At 41.9% G+C, this 15,967-nt stretch overlaps 1 protein-coding gene across 1 annotated transcript in view; it reads right to left on the reverse strand.

The window, feature by feature from the left end:
- AMN1 (antagonist of mitotic exit network 1 homolog) overlaps positions 1-10,239 on the reverse strand; it is an 87,749-nt gene extending 77,510 nt beyond the window's left edge. The window contains exon 1 of the mRNA XM_023738091.1: positions 9,920-10,239. The gene's annotated coding sequence lies outside the window, so the exon portion shown is untranslated. The remainder of the gene's footprint in view (positions 1-9,919) is intronic.
- Positions 10,240-15,967: the final 5,728 nt, after the last annotated feature.

A 15,967-nucleotide genomic window follows, 5' to 3' on the forward strand; every position in this document is an offset into this window, starting at 1 on the left:
AGGTCTACAAAATTAGATAGTGTCTTAAGCCAATCTCTTTTGAGATATAAAAGAGAGAAGCAAGCAGAAACACATGGGAACCTCATACCACCAAGAAAGCAGTGCCGGGAGCAGAGCGCGTCCTTTGGACCTGAGGTTCCAGCGCTGAGATGCTACCAGACCAAGGGAAAACTGATGAATCACAAGGAGCTTCCACCAGAGCCGACAGAGAGAGAAAGCCTTCTCCTGGAGCTGATGCTCTGAATTTGGACTTGTAGCCTACCGAACTGTGAGAGGATAAACTTCTCTTTGTTAAAGCCATCCATTTGTGGTTTCTCTGTTATAGCAGCACTAAATGACTAAGATACTGTTGAAGAACAAAATTCCACACTCTGTTAGGAGTGAAAGAAAATGAGTTTTACTGAGGAATAGAAACAGCTATAGCCAGGCTGCACCAGGTAAAAATACACAGTGTGAAGATTAGCTGGAGCTCTTGGGAGGTTTATATACAGAAATATCAGGAACCAGTGAACACTTTTTCTGATTGGATGATATTTGCATTGTTCTACAAAACAATTTCAAGATTACCATAGGACCCTGAGGTCTTGGTCACAAAACAATAAACATTTCAAAAATAACTTGTTTTTCAGTTATGACGTATCAGTTTATTCACAGACTTCCTGGAGTCTGCCTGCACAAGTATTTTGCAAAGGTAGTTCAGCATAGTTTCTGAGCATAAGGGTGCTTTGCTCAAGCCTTCTTGCATGAAAAGTATTTTGGTTACAAGCTTCCTGAAACATTCTTGTCATAAGCTTCTCGGAACGTTATGTTTGCAATCTTAACCACATACTTTCCGAGAACTGCCACATTTTGGCTCCTCCTCCCCATCCCTCTAGAGCCAGTGCAGATTAACCCACTACTGTGAACCCAGCCTGAACTCCACTATTTTTGGGGATCTGCTGACATTGGTTTGGTTTTTACCAGAGGCTCCCAGCTTCTCAGAGGGGCTCAAGTGAAGTTCAAATAATAGGGCCCTTTTTCTTTAACAGTGCTCTTTCATTCTTCCTTGTAGATTAGTGTGTTGTTTATTTATTTGTTGTTTTCCGTTTCTAAGCTCCTTGAAAGTTGCAACCCAGTTATGCTCAGCATGCTGTTCACTCAACACACATTTTGGGGGCCGGGATTGTGCTGGGTCCTAAGAATTCGGTAACGAACACTTACAATTTATTGGAAGATTCAGGCAAGTAAGGTCCCTGGTGGCTCAGACCATTTGCGTTGGACTACAAACCTAAAGGTTGGCTGTTTGGATCTACTTAGTGGCCAGTGGAAGAAAGGCCTGGCAATCTGCTCCTGTAAAGATTACAGCCAAGAAAACCCTATGGAACAGTTCTACTCTGTAACACATCGGGTTTCCACAAGTTGGACTCCATGGCCACGAGTTTGAGGGTTTTCTTTTTTTTTTACAAACAAGTAAAAGGATAATTAGAATTTGTCAAAAGAAAAATCTGGACAGTCAATTAGAGTTAACAGGGTTTATTGAGTGAGAAGCTGTTAGCAAACAGGTAGCACCCAAACTGAAAATGGTGAGGGACTCGAGTTTATATAGTTAAATTGCAGCCTTTAAAGCTTAGATGAAGAAGCATGTGCACTTTGCTTTGATTGGTTAATCACATTTCATTTTCCTTTTTGGGGGAAAGTAGGTCACTGAATGCTAAACTGGCTTATTTTATGGGATGAGTATTGCTAACTTACGCTGATAAGGAAAATTCATTTAAATTTCGATTCTGCATAAAAGTTGCTGTATCTTGTAAATGGCCTTATGATCAATTTTTGTTCGGTTCTTGCCAGAGGGAAGCCATTTTAACTCTTGCCTCTATAAAAAAATTTTAGCAACTAACAGAGTTATTAAATGCTGAAGTGGGGTTAGTTCTATAGGAGCACGAATAGGGAGTGAGGTGAGAACAGACCAAGAGAAAAGGGTGGTCTGTTAGGGACTGCAAATAATTCCAAATGGTTAGACTCCAGAGTGGTGAGATGTAAGTTTAGAGCAGGGGTTGGCAAACTTTTTCTGGAAAGGGCCAGATAGTAAATATTTTAGGTTTTGTGGACCATGTTGTCTCTATCACAACTACTCTATTAGTAGCTCAGGAGCAGCCAATAAAACTTTATTTATGGACAAGGAAGTTTGAATTTTCACTGTCACAAAATATTATTCATCTTTTAATTTATTTTCAACCATTTAAAAATGTAAAAACTACTTTTTTTTTTTTTTTACTCTACAAATGCTTTATATTTACATTGCTCTTCATGGTTGTCCATCGAGGTTAGTCTTCTCGATTGGAGGGCTTCCCCTCTTTAGGTTCTAGGATGGTGGACAGCGAGAAAACTGCCTACGCAGTTATGAGATGCATAGTTTAATAGCACTTGCAGGATAATATAGCCAGGGATTCATGCAGGGTCAGGGCACTGGCAGCCCAGCAGTGTACCCATCATCCAGGAAGATCCTCTGAGGAACTCTCAGGGGTAATTTACCAAAGTTCATTCTGAGCTACGGGATGTATCTTTCAGTTCCTCAGCTAAGCAGCTGTTTTGGAGATGTTTTCCCCTTCCTTGGTGATGGACACATGTTCTTAGTGTACTGTTAAAAGCTATAAGATTTAAGCAATTTAAAGGATCAGCTATTTACTGAGAAAAACAGATTGCAAAGCAAGCAGTCATTTCCGAAGAAACTGCTGCGAAAACAGTGAAGTGGTTTTGAGCTTATAGTTATGGGTTGAACTGTGCCCCCCAAAAATACGTGTTGTAAATCCTAATGTCTATGCCTATAGTTATTATCCCATATGGGAATGGGTTGTCTTTGTTATGTTAATGAGACAGGAATAGTGTAGGGTGTGTCTTGAGTCAATCTCTTTTGAGATATAAAAGAGATTAAACAAGTGACCAAGAGAGAAGCAGAGATGGAGGAAGAGAGATGCCAAGCCACGTGAAGATTGCCCAGGAGCAGTTCAGAAGAGACAAGGATCTTTCTCCAGAGCCAACAGAGAGAGAAAGCGTTCCCCTAGACCCAACAGCCTGAATTCAGACTTCTAGCCTCCTAAACTGTGAGAAAATAAATTTCTGTTTGTTAAAGCCACCCATTTGTGGCATTTCTGGTATAGCAACACTTGATAACTAAGACACATACCTTTTACAATCTCATGATAAAGGAAGGAATGCACAGCTGGTTTTCTGGAGGTCATACATTAATTTTAAGTATGTAGAGAAAAGCAAGTCATATAGAATGTATATGTAAATCTTAGAGATACAGACCTTGGAAAGAGAAAGGCTTTGGGGCTAAACATCTACCATTTGTTATTTTAAAAGTGAGTATGATCATTGGGAAAATTTAAAACAAGAAGAAGCATTCTTAGGAGGTTAATGAGGTTGGTTTGCAGGAGTATATTTAATCATAAGGCGCCCAGAAGTCTAGGAGCATTGTCCAGGCTTTTGGGAAGTTGTTTAATTTTAACAGTACTAGGTATCTGCTGGAGAAAGATTTGGCAGTCTGCTTCTGTAAAGATTTACAGCCTCGGAAACCCTGTAGGGCAGTTCTACTCTGTCCTATAGGGTCCTGTCAGTCAGAATCGACTCAATGGCAATGGATTTTGTTTTGTCTTTTTTTTTTTTTAGGTATCCTAACTGCTACACCTGTGAAAGCTTGTATTTGGACTGATTGATACATGTCACTCCAAGACCATGTGGAGATGCTTCTTGAGCTGTAGTGCCACATCATGCCTAATAAAGGGCCACTTACCTGTAAATTTAACCATTTGATATGGAGACCCTAAAAGTTATTATGAGATATCTGATCTGAGTAAGAAAAGCTAAAGTGGGGTCCAGTTTCGGAATTCATTCTGTGTAGGCAACTTGTAGAACTGGAAAGCTAAACTGGTTAGGGCAGTTCTGTTATCTGATATCTAAAAGAATCTGTTTTTTCCTTATAACAAAGCCAAGGAGCTTTTATGTAACTTCTACATTTACAGAGAAGAATGTCCTATGACTGCTCTGTGAACTCCTATGGTTGTTAAGCGGTAACTAACCAACAAAGCACCCATATCACCAAGTAGTAACTATCTTACCTCACCATGCACCAATCAGAATTTTGTTAGCTTGTTCCCAAAGGAGCCTTAACACCAACAGCTCATCTCTATGGTTTGTTCCCAAAGAACCTTTAAATAAAACTGTAAGCCACCAATCAATATAGTGTCACTAAGTAGGTAACTAGTCAACAAAGCTCTGTAAACCAGCCATTGTTAAGGTCCCTCTTTGTTATCCTGCCTTTGAGAATGATGTATCTTTACTTCCTTCTGTAACAGTATATTAGCTCCTCTCTGACTGCAATTCAGTGGATTCTGGCTAGTCTCTTGTGTTTGGTGTTAGCAGATCCTTCATTGCAATGATTGTCTTTTTTTTGGCTTAGTAAAAACTTGTTTTGATTAAATTTAAATCTGAGGTCTTTTTCCTCCATGACAGTTTTAATAATCACATTAATTCTTTTTTTTAAATTTATGTGCTAAAATATATGCAACAAAAATTTTTGGCATTTTAGCCATATTTAAGCATAGCCCAACTTTTTTATGGTAGCCTAAACTAAAGTAATAGCAGTAGAATGGACAGATTCAAGAGTTAATGGAGGTAGAATTGACAGAATTTAGAGAATGGTTAAGGAACCCTGGTGGTGAAACGGTTAAGTGCTTGACTGTTAACTGAAAGGTTGGCTGTATGAACCCACCAGCTGCTCCATGGGAGAAAAGACCTGGTGATCTGCTCCCATAAAGATTATAGCCTAGGAAATCCTATTGGGCAGTTCTACTCCGTCATATAGGGTCACTGTGAGTTGGAATCAACTTGATGATACACAACAACAGAGATTAGTTGAGATGGGAAGAGTGCAGGAAAATGAGGAGTCTAGGGGAATTTCTAGACTTTGGGTTTGGGGAAATTAGTGGGAACATGGTGGTGTCATTTAGTGAGCTGAGAGGCTTACTACAGTTTTTTTCTTTTATTGAGGAAGGGGGAAATTATTAAATTTTGGACACATGGATTTTGCGGTTTCTATGGCCTAGAGCTATAGATCTAGAAATTATGCTGGCTTGCTTTTATAAAAGAGATTGAATAGCAGTGACAAGGCTGTACATGTATTTACTTATGAATACAGTAAATATTTGGAAGAATATTCAGCTGTGCTTGGAGCCAATTGGATGGCAGACCTTGTCAGGACAGATAAAGGCATGACCCCGTGGCCTGTCCTATCCATTGAGTACTGTATAGCTGTTCGTCTAGGTCTTCCCATTGATTTTCTCATTCCCCAAGACCAGGAAAATGCAGGTCACTGCCCTAATCTTATGAGATGTTCAGCTTTTGGGTTCCTGCATGCTTCCAGATACTCAAAAGAAGCTGTTACAGCTGTTTTTTGTTTTGTTTTGTTTTTCTAGGCAAATACCAATTGCATAACAACATAACAAAGTCCTAGTTATTTCTAGCCAATTATTTTGAAGATCAAAGATATGTAAGCCCTCATGACATCACAATTCTTAGAACTGTTTTTACAATTATTTTCTCTAGATTTTAGGGCCTGCAGTATCTATAAGCCTGCCTCTCAGGTACTTAGCATAACTAAATCAAGAATTCCTTATCTTGGATCTCTCACTACTGAATAGATAGGTCGGATGAAATTTGTGGTTGCCTTGACACACAATGAATTACTTAACATGGCCCTTCTAGCCATAGTCTTTGTAACTCACACACAATAATTGAGTGGGACTATGCAAATAAGGTATGTGGAACCTGTGACAGTTTGGGTTATGTGTCAGCCTGGCTAGGTCATGATTCCTAGTATTTTATGGTTATCCTCCATTTAGTGATCTGATGTAATTATCCTTCTTTTTTTATGTGTGAATCCTAGCCTGTATGCCTGTGGTTGTGTTAATGAGGCAGGATTACGGATGTGTCTTGAGTCACCACTTTACTAGAGGGTGTGACTGAAGTCACCACCCTTACCCCAGTCACTATCCTTCCTAAAGGGCGTGACTCAAATCACCACCTTCTCAAGTAGGGAGGGTTTCCTTGAGGGTGTGGTCTGCAACAAATGTATACGGATTCTCGGGTGAAGTACTCTCTCTCTCACTCTGGATCCTGCACCTGGTTCGTGATCATCTGACCTCCGGTTCTTGGAACTGGAGCCAGCAACCTATTGTGTGATCTGATTCACTAGCTGCCACAGCCTTGTGAGCCAGCATCCTGTCATATGACCTGCCAGTTTGGGTTTGTCAGTCCCTGCAGCCACATGCGTTGGGAGAAGCCTCCAGCCTGACACCTGACCCACAGATTTGGGACTTGCCAGCCTTCACAACTGCATGAGCTATTTCCTTGAGACACAGTTTGTGAATTCTGGGAGGTACTGCAGTGAATAGCAGAACCCAAAGACAGGAGGGAGAGTACTGAGGGGAGGAGGAGTAGTTGATGTTAGAGATGATGGAGTGGGACAGCAGTTTGGGAAAGCTGGACATTTGAGACATCTTAAAATTCCACCTCATAGGAACCAGCTTTCTGATGATCCTTATAAAAGTAATTATTCATTCACAAACTCATTTGATCTCTCTCTGATTTTATAGCAGTCATGTGAGGTGTGTCCAGATTAAGTCTAATCAGTGATTGATTCAGGAATTGGCAGGCCTAAACCAATCAAGAAATCATGACATTGTTTCAGCCACAGGGATTGAGCATGTGGGCATGAGATCCATTAGGAGCCATTAAGAAGCAAGAAGAGTTTTGCTGGAGACTTCCATGCAAGAAGCTTCTTTAAGCTAGGGAAGCAACACTCTGTTTTCTCAACATCGTAATGTTGAATGAAGTTATCGAACAGAGGAAGGTGGAGTAAGAATCACAGAAGAACACCCTGATTGAACCATGCCTGAGTACCACCCCACTTCTCTACTTTCTGTACATAATTCAATAAATCCCCTTTATTGTTGATAAAATCAGTTGAGTTGGAAATTTTATTTCTTGCTGCCAAAATCATCCTAACAGTCATATATTCATAGCAGCAGTCATCATCACCAGCGTATAGGTGGCAATTGAAGCTATAGGAATGGATGAGTTCATCCAACAGTGAGGTGTATGTAGAGAGAGAACAACAACAAAAAGCCCTTGGAGAGATAGCTGAGGAATGGCAATTATTAAACCAAAGAATGCTATTTTATAGGTGAAGGTGAGAACTTGCCCAAGTAAAAAGGTATATCAGACTCTAAAAAACCATGCTCTTTCTACTCTTCTCTGTTACTGATCTGAAAAAAAGGAGTGGGGGGGGGGGCGGGGGGGCTTGTTTGTTCATCATAGTGAATTGAAATAGGCCCTTCCTTAGTTGGCTGTACGTTAAAGTGTGGAGCAACTGAGATCAGATTTGGGTGCCCAGGAGAGAGGTTTATGGTGCATCCAGGACAAGCAACATAACCTTCAGGGCTCCTTTGTCAAAAAGTTTTGAGAATTTCAAGAGCGTTAAAACAAGAGCTGGACCCCGTGCAACTTCACATGTCACTCACCCATGAAACCAGCCCTGGGTGCATCCAACCTCAGGACTTCCCAAGAAAATTACTTCCAACTAGTGACTATTTAAGAACCCTTTGTCAAAGAAAAATTCAGAGACAAATGTAAGCACAGAGAAACATTTTTAGTAGCAATGCAAGGGAACCAGGCTTTCAGAAATAGTGGTTCATCAAACAGAAGAGGAATTTATAGCTCAGATTATTATATGGCAGTTGACAATGCAGATTGGATAAGTACATGATGTTCTTGTCTTTTGGCAAGACAAACAGGATGTTCTTGTTTTTGTGGCTTATCTCAGGAGGCAAAGCCTTTAGGATTTCCTAAGTCAAGGCTTTTAGGAGGTTCCTGCTATTCATCCTTTATCTTGGGATGCAAGGCTTTTAGGAATAGAAAAGTCAGTTGTGGACAAGGCTAGGTTAAGGACAAGATGTCATTTTTTTCATTCTCCCCTCTCTGCTTGTTGTCATACTTTACAGTGGTTTCCTCTAGTTCAGAACTTCCTCCATTTCCTACCCTAAGTGCCGTATAAAGAAAACTTTGTTATGTTTTATTGCTCTGGGTAGGTTATATACAAATTATAAGAAGTATTACTATCCTAAATCATGTTAATTCTTAATTCATAAATATAAAAATATGTAATAAATGTATACATAAATATTAAAAAAAAAACCTGATGCCATCGAGTCGATTCCGACTCATAGCGACCCTGTAGGACAGAGTAGAACTGCCCTATAGGGTTTCCAAGGAGCAGCTGGTGGATTTGAACTGCCGACTTTTTGATTAGCAGCCTGAGCTCTTAACCACTGTGCCCCCAGAGGCCCATACATAAATATATGTACATATAAAATGATTAGTGATAAATAGGTAATCTAGGTTGGATAATAAGAACCTGTATGCACACAGTACATTGTAATAAATCATTGTTCAAATAATTCTTACATGTTTCTGGAATATTAGAATAGTCTGTGAGTTGTGTCCTTTACTTTTAAGCTATACTGCTTATTTGGATTCTGTCTTAGGCTGTGTTTGCTGGAGAAACAAAACCAGTGAAGAGTGTATATGTATGTGTATATATGTATATGTGTATATATACACATAGAGAGATTTATCTCAAGGAAATGGCTCACACGGTTGTAGAAGCTGGCAAGTTCCAAGCCTGTAGGTCAGGCATTAGGCATCAGGTTGGAGGCTTCTCCTGACTCATGTAGCTGCAGGGACTGATGAACCCAAGATTGGGAGGTCAGACAACAGGCTGATGGCTCACAAGCTGCAGAGGCCAATAAATTCCAAGATTGGTGGGTAAGCTGCCTAGCACAAGTCCCAAGAACTGGAGGTCAGATGAATAGGAGCAAGATGCAGGATCCAGAGCAAGCAAAAGCAGTGAGCTTTGTCAGAAAGTCCATATATATTGGATGCAGGCCACATGCCCAAGATAACTCCCTTTCAACTGATTGGCTGCTCATAGCAGATCTCATCATGGAGGGAAGTACATTATATCGGATCTCATCATGGAGTTGATTACATCATTATATGAATGCCAAAATACATCGTAACTGCCAAACCACTAAGAATCATGGACCAGCCAAGCTGACACACAACCTTAACCATAACAGTCCACCCCTTGTCAACTTGGCACCTGTACACATCTCCTTAAACCATACATAATCTCAAATAAAGACAATTAGAAAGTCATACTTGCACCTAACATGACACAACTAACACACATACAACTGAAAACACACTAGCCCTGTTTACATCTTGTATTTTATAAGTGAAGAAAACAAAAATATTTGATGCACACGTACAAGGAAGAAATACTCATAACAGTTACAGTCCTCATTTCTGCAACTGGTCATGTGGTTGTAGCTGGTATTTAGAACTACTTTCTTCTGCCAGTCATTTCGTATTCCCTTTACCCTCAACAAGCACCTTAGCTGGTTATGGTTCTTTGCCTGGTGGGGTGACCCAAATCTACATTTCTGAAGGGTCTAGGCTATTAGTAGTCATCTTGGAATTGGGTTGCTGTAGTTTTCCATTGACTTTAATCACAGGGCATGGTACTACTAAGAGATGTCCTAAGGGATCTCCTGTATTCCAGACATACTCTTCTTTATCTCCATTATTGTAAAAATGGCATGGGGTGGTGTCTGACCTCCTCTAACTTCACAAAGGGGAAGGAAAATCAAGATCAACAGCCCAAGACTGATTCCTGTAAGGCAGAGGTAAGATATACCTCCTCTCTCTGTCATCTTTACCAATTCTGACACCAACCATCCCTCCCATGGCACTCTCTACTTCTCTGCTGGGTTCAATAATTCGTTGCAATGGTCACACAGAACTCATAGATAATACTCACGATTATGGAGTTTATTAGGGAAGTAACAGGTTACAGTTCAGGTTCCAGAATGCTCAGGATACAGTTTCTCCATCAGGATAGCCTCTTCCCAGCCATGCTGTCCTTGGCCCTACGGCACTTAGCTTTCTTGCTCCATGGGCTGGGAAGCCCACTGCACCATCTCTCCTGCTAGTCTCTCCTGCCACTGCTTCTCTGCTGCCAATTCTCTGCCAGCACTCTCTGCAACTGCTTCTCACCATCTTCAGGGTTACAGCTCTCTCTCTCTCTCTCTCAGTCTCCTCAGTCCAGGAGCTTCTCAGCACAAGGACCCCAGGTCCAAAGGATGTGCTTTCTGCTCCTGGCTGTTCTTCCTTGGTGGTGGTGAGATCCTCTCTTTCCCACCTCTGGGGTGGCTCATTTCAAGCCCAGTGGGATGGCAAAACTGACCAATCCCTTTGGTGGGCCACAATTACTCTATCACACAGTCCCTTCCAATCACGTGGGCGGGAGTTGCAAGACAGTGGCTAGAAGGCCACACAAAAGTGATCCATTGCACCACAATTATGTTATGTCAATCAAGTTTTGTCTTGGTAATCAGGATCAATCACACCAACCAAGATGTTAATGCCCTTCTTTGCTTGTTGATCCATAAGTATGAGGAGCCCAAAGTGGGCAGATGGCATTCTTAACTGCCAGTTCAGTGGAATCAGTTTTGTGCCTCCTGGTGGGAACATTCCGCCCTTTGGAACTAAGACCTCTAGACTTGACAAGCATAGTGTCCCAGGGACAGGAAGCAAAAATTTTACAAGTGGGTCACTAGGGGTAATAGCAGTGCCACTCCCATTTCCACCGCTTGATTCTTGGACCCATGAATCCTGGCTCTGGGATAAACAGCATCATATATTGGATGCTAGTTTAGAGCATATACAGCCTCCTGGAGAACATTGCCCCAACCTTGCAAAGTATTGCCGCCTAGCTGGCACTGTAATTGTGTCTTTAGAAGGCCATTCCATTGTTCTGTCAAGCCAGCTGCTTCAGGATAATGAGGGACCTGTTAAGACCAGTGAATTCCATGAGCATGGGCCCATTGCTGCACTTCATTTTCTGTGAAGAGAGTCCCCCTTACATGAGACACAAATATTTTCACTTCTTTGACCCACTCAGAAAGGTCTGTCACATACCTCTTCCCCATACCTCCTTGTCTCCAATTTTCCAATCATGTTTCCTCCGAGACCTGATCATCCACCAAATCATTGGCCACAGCCTGTGAATCAGTATATAATCCCACACCTGGCCATTTCTCCTCCCAAGAAAAGTGAACAACCAGATTCATTGCTTGAAGTTCTGCCCATTGGGAGGATCTCCCTTCACTACTGTCCTTCAGGGAAGTTCCAGAAAGTGGATGTAGTGCTGCTGCTGTTCACTTTGGAGTGGTGACTGCATATTACACAAAACCAGGCTGTGGAGGCCGACAAATCCCAAGATCAGCAGGCAATACGGCAGGCCACTGGCTTAAGTCCCGAGAACCAGATGATGACGATCCGGATGCACGATCCAGAGCAAGCAAGTGAGCTTTGCCAGAACATCAATATATATAATGGATGCAGACCACGCCCTCTAGTAACTCCCCTTACAACTGATTGGCTGATCACATCAGATAACATCATGGAGGTTGACTACATCATTGCGTAACTGCGAAATTACATAACAGTCAAGCTACATCATTACATAACTGCCAACCACTGAGAATCATGGCCCAGCCAAATTGACCCACAGCCTTAACCATCATAGCTCTCAACTCATGCCAGCGATGAAATAACATGTACTTTTAAAATTTAGGTTTTTTTATGTCTCTTATTATGTCATGCTGTAAATTAGAAACAGTAGTGTCCATGCTTGTGGATCTCTGTGCATTGTTAAAATTTTTCATTGCCTAATATCCTTTGATTGAATTTGCTTCTAGGCTACAGACCATTGTCTTTCAAATTCTCAGGAATGTGACACGATGCTGTATGACTCAGGATCCAAGCAGGAAACAGATGGGCAGGTTCAAACAGGTTAAGCAAAGAAAGATTAACAAAGGGGCTGTTTACAAAGTTGTGAGCAGAGTTAAGAGGAAGCAAGGGCAAGGTTGGTTCAGTGCCGTAGGGCTAGCAATAGCAGAATAGCAGGAAGCTCTTACCTCTCCTAGTCCTGAAAGGGCAAGAAAAGGGTTACCAAAAAAAAAAAAAAAAAGGTTTATCCAGTTACCAAAACCTGGATAGAGTGACCTCCATGATCCCTACCTCCTGGTGTTCACAGCTGGTGTGATCCCTTCCCCTTGAGTGTGGGCAGGACCTAGGGTTTAGAATAAAGTAAAGGTGAAGGGAAGTATGTGATTGTGTATATATGATTACCTGATTATATTATGTAAATCTGTAGTAACCATCGTGCTGGGCTCTCTCTCTCTCTTTCCCTCTCTGACTTCGAAGAAGCAGATGACAATTTTAGGAGACCCCACATGCCAAGGAATGTGGACTGCCTCTAGAAGTTAAGGGCAGCCTCCAGTAAATAGTCAGCGAAACTGAAGCCTTCAGACCTACATCCTCAAGGAACTGAATTCTGCCAACAACCGGAGTGAGCCTGGAAGCAGATCCTTCCCCGTTGGAACCATAGATGAGACTGCAGGCCCAGCTGACGTGTTGATTAAATCCTTGTGCAAACCTAAGCAGAGGATCCAGCTAAGCCATTCTGTCTTGGTCATCTAGTGCTGCTGTAACAGAAATACCACACACGGATGGGTTTAACAAAGAGAAATTTATTTCCCCACAGTAAAGTAGGCTAAAAATCCAAATTCAGGGCGTCAGGTCCAGGGGAAGGCTTTCTTTCTCTGTTGGCTCTGGAGGAAGGTCCTTGTCCTCAATCTTCCCCTGGTTGAGGAGCCTCCCAGGTGCAGGGACCCTGGGTCCAAAGGACGTGCTCTGCTCTCTGATCTGCTTTCTTGGTGGTATGAGGTCCCGAGTTCTCTGCTTGCTTCCCTTTCCTGTTATCTCTTGTAAGATAAAAGGTGGTGCAGTCCACACCCTAGGGAAACTCCCTTTACATTGGATTAGGGATGTGACCTTAGTAAGAGTGTTATACAATCCCACCTGAATCCTCTTTAACATAAAATTACAATCACAAAATGGAGGACAACTACACAATACTGGAGGAATCATGGCCCAGCCAAATTGATACACACATATTTGGGGGGTCATAATTCAATCCATGACACATACACCCAGACTCCTGACATACAGAAATGGAGAGGTAATAAATGTGTGTTGTTTTAAGCCACTAAGTGTTTGGTAATATTGTTACACAGCAATAGAAAACTAATAAAGATTTAACTATTAATACTGAGTGATTTAAAAAATTTATAAATAAAAACTTATTTTTAAAAATTACAAATAACCTCACATCTACTTAAGAAATATTTGTCACTAGAAGAGTTTGGGCAACAAATATGGGAAAAGTTTTTTGGTTTTCAAAGTTTTTTTTTTTGCTTCCAAATTGCAGATAATGGACTGTGGGTTTGTGGTGCATAACCTTACAGGGTTGCTGGGGGATGGAATAAGACAGTACGTGTGAAGGGCTTGAAATAGGATTTGGCACATAGGAAGTGCTCAATAAATGTTGGCTATTATGACAGTTGGAGCCCTGGTGGCACACTGGTTAACAGCCTGACTGCTAAGCAAAAGTCAGCAGTTTGAATCCATTGGCTGCTCCTTGGAAACCCTATAGGGCAGCTCAGCTTTGTCCTATAGGGTTGCTATTAGTCGGAATTACTCGATGGCAATGGGTTTGGTTTTTTCGGTTTTTGTATTATGATTAGAACCAGAGCTCCTGGGGCAGCTTGGCCTGTCTGCTCTCTGATTCTGGCCAAGTTACGTCCCTTTTCTGGGCTTCAGTTTCCCCGTCCCTACCAGGAGGGCCTGTCGAAGGAGCTTTTCCAGAGAGAGGGTTGGGTTGGTTCAGAAACTCCTATTTATTGAGTTCCTGTTCTGTGGGAGGAGTCCCTGGGTGGTGCAAATGGTTAAGCACATGGCTGATAACCAAAAAGTTGGATGTTCCAGCCCACCCAGAGGGTCCTCGAAAGAAAGTCCTGACCATCTACTGAAAAATCAGCCATTGAAAACTCTATGGAGCACAGTTCTACTCTGAAGCACATGGGATCACCATGAGTCAGAATTGACTTGACAGCAACTGGGTGGTTGGTTATTCTGTGGAAAGCTCTGGGTTAGGTGCTCAGTGAACTATAATGGGAATTGCTCCTGAGTGAGAAGGCCTGGGATCTGCTTGTGACCTTACTGCTGAAGAGGTGAATGACACTGAGGAAATGGCTTCTCCTTACTGAGTCTCTGTTTGTTCACCTGTCAAATGGGGCTGGCTGGTCACTCCCACCTAAATATGTGAGAGGAGAAATATGACAAGGTGCACTCACTCTGGACTTGAGTTTTTTTTTTTAAATATCATTTGAGGGGAAGAGAGGAGGCAAGGATTTTCCTGGCCCCTTCCTCTTACATGCAAAAGAAATGCTCCCAACTCTAATCCTAACCTGCATTCTCACCCCAGCACAGAGCATAGAGGAGTGTCTCCCTGTTTTTAACCTAGTTTTCTGTGCATTTGAGGTGGGGCTGTGGGTCTCCAGGCATGCACTCAATCCACCCATATCATCATACCCACCTCTGTGTTCCCCATTTATTGTGCGATAATCATCTGTGTCAGTGTCCTGCCTCCACCTCCTCCACTAGACTGAGTTCATAAAGGTAGGCCAAGCACCCTGCATGCACCTAGATAAATGTGGAATCAGTGAATGAATGGAAAGTGGAGTGAAGAGTTTTCCTGGTAGACAAGAGGGTGACAACACTTCAAGCCTGGATACGCACTAGGATGATAGTCCTAGACATGGTCATAGACTTGCTGAAAAATTGGAAGTGAGAAGGTGAGGAAAAGAGAGGAATCAAGGCTTTGTTCATGCATTCGTTTTTCAACTGATAAGTATTGGTGGCTGACTAGGTGCCAGGCACTGTTTAAGGTGCTTCTGGTACAGGGCATACAAGACAAGATCCCAACCCTTGGAGCTTACATTCTAATTGGTGGAGACAAGCAATAAATAAACAAGATATTACAGACAGAGACACGTACTGAGAGGAAAATAAAACAGCGTGATGTGATAGATTACCAGGTAGGATACATTTGGCTGAAGACCCAATTCAAAATGGCTTTAACATTAAAGGTTTTATCTCACATAAGATGTCAGAGTGGGATGGTTCCAGGGTTGGTTATTCATCGGTTCAGTGATATCGTGGCTCTAGCTCTTTGTCTCTATGATTTTCTTGAGTGTTTCCCTCATGCTTCCAAGATGGCTCTGTGGGTCTAAGCAATACATTCGCACACTAAGTTGTCTGGAGGCAGGAAAAAAGTATCTTTATCTCACATCTCTCTTTTTAAGAGCACAAAACCTTTTCTGAGAAGTCCCTACAGCAGCACCCTCAGTATTTTATTGTGTGCCCATAACTAAACCAATCATTGACAAGGAAAATGAGGTCATCATATTTGACTTAGATCAATCATGATTTCCCCCCTGGGGCTGAGGATGAGCCTAGACTCCCTGAAGCATATGACCACCTGATACCTGAACAGAATCAAGATTTTGTTAAAAAGGAAGAAGAGGAAAGGAAATAACTATAAGCAGCAAGCACCATCAACCACAAAGAGTAAGTGGTGATGGGGCCAGGAAGCAATTAAAAGGGGCAGTAAGGTGGCTTCCTGAGGAGATAATGTTTTACCTGAGATTTCTCAAGAAGTTGCCAGTCCTGTTGCGGTGCGACGGATCACTTTTATATGACTTTTCTTGCAATGGTTTTGTAACTCTTACCAAATGACTAGGTGGGACTATGCAAACAAGGTTCTTATAGCCCACCAAGGGGATTGGATAACTTGTTAATAATGCATATAAAGTGCATGGAATGCTTGTGGGGGTGGGAGCATGCAAATAAGGTGTATGGTACCCTAACAAGGAGATTGGTCAGTTTTGCCATCCCGCTA

Source organism: Trichechus manatus, unplaced genomic scaffold, assembly GCF_000243295.1.
Source record: "Trichechus manatus latirostris isolate Lorelei unplaced genomic scaffold, TriManLat1.0 scaffold00112, whole genome shotgun sequence".
Taxonomy (NCBI): Eukaryota; Metazoa; Chordata; class Mammalia; order Sirenia; family Trichechidae; genus Trichechus; species Trichechus manatus.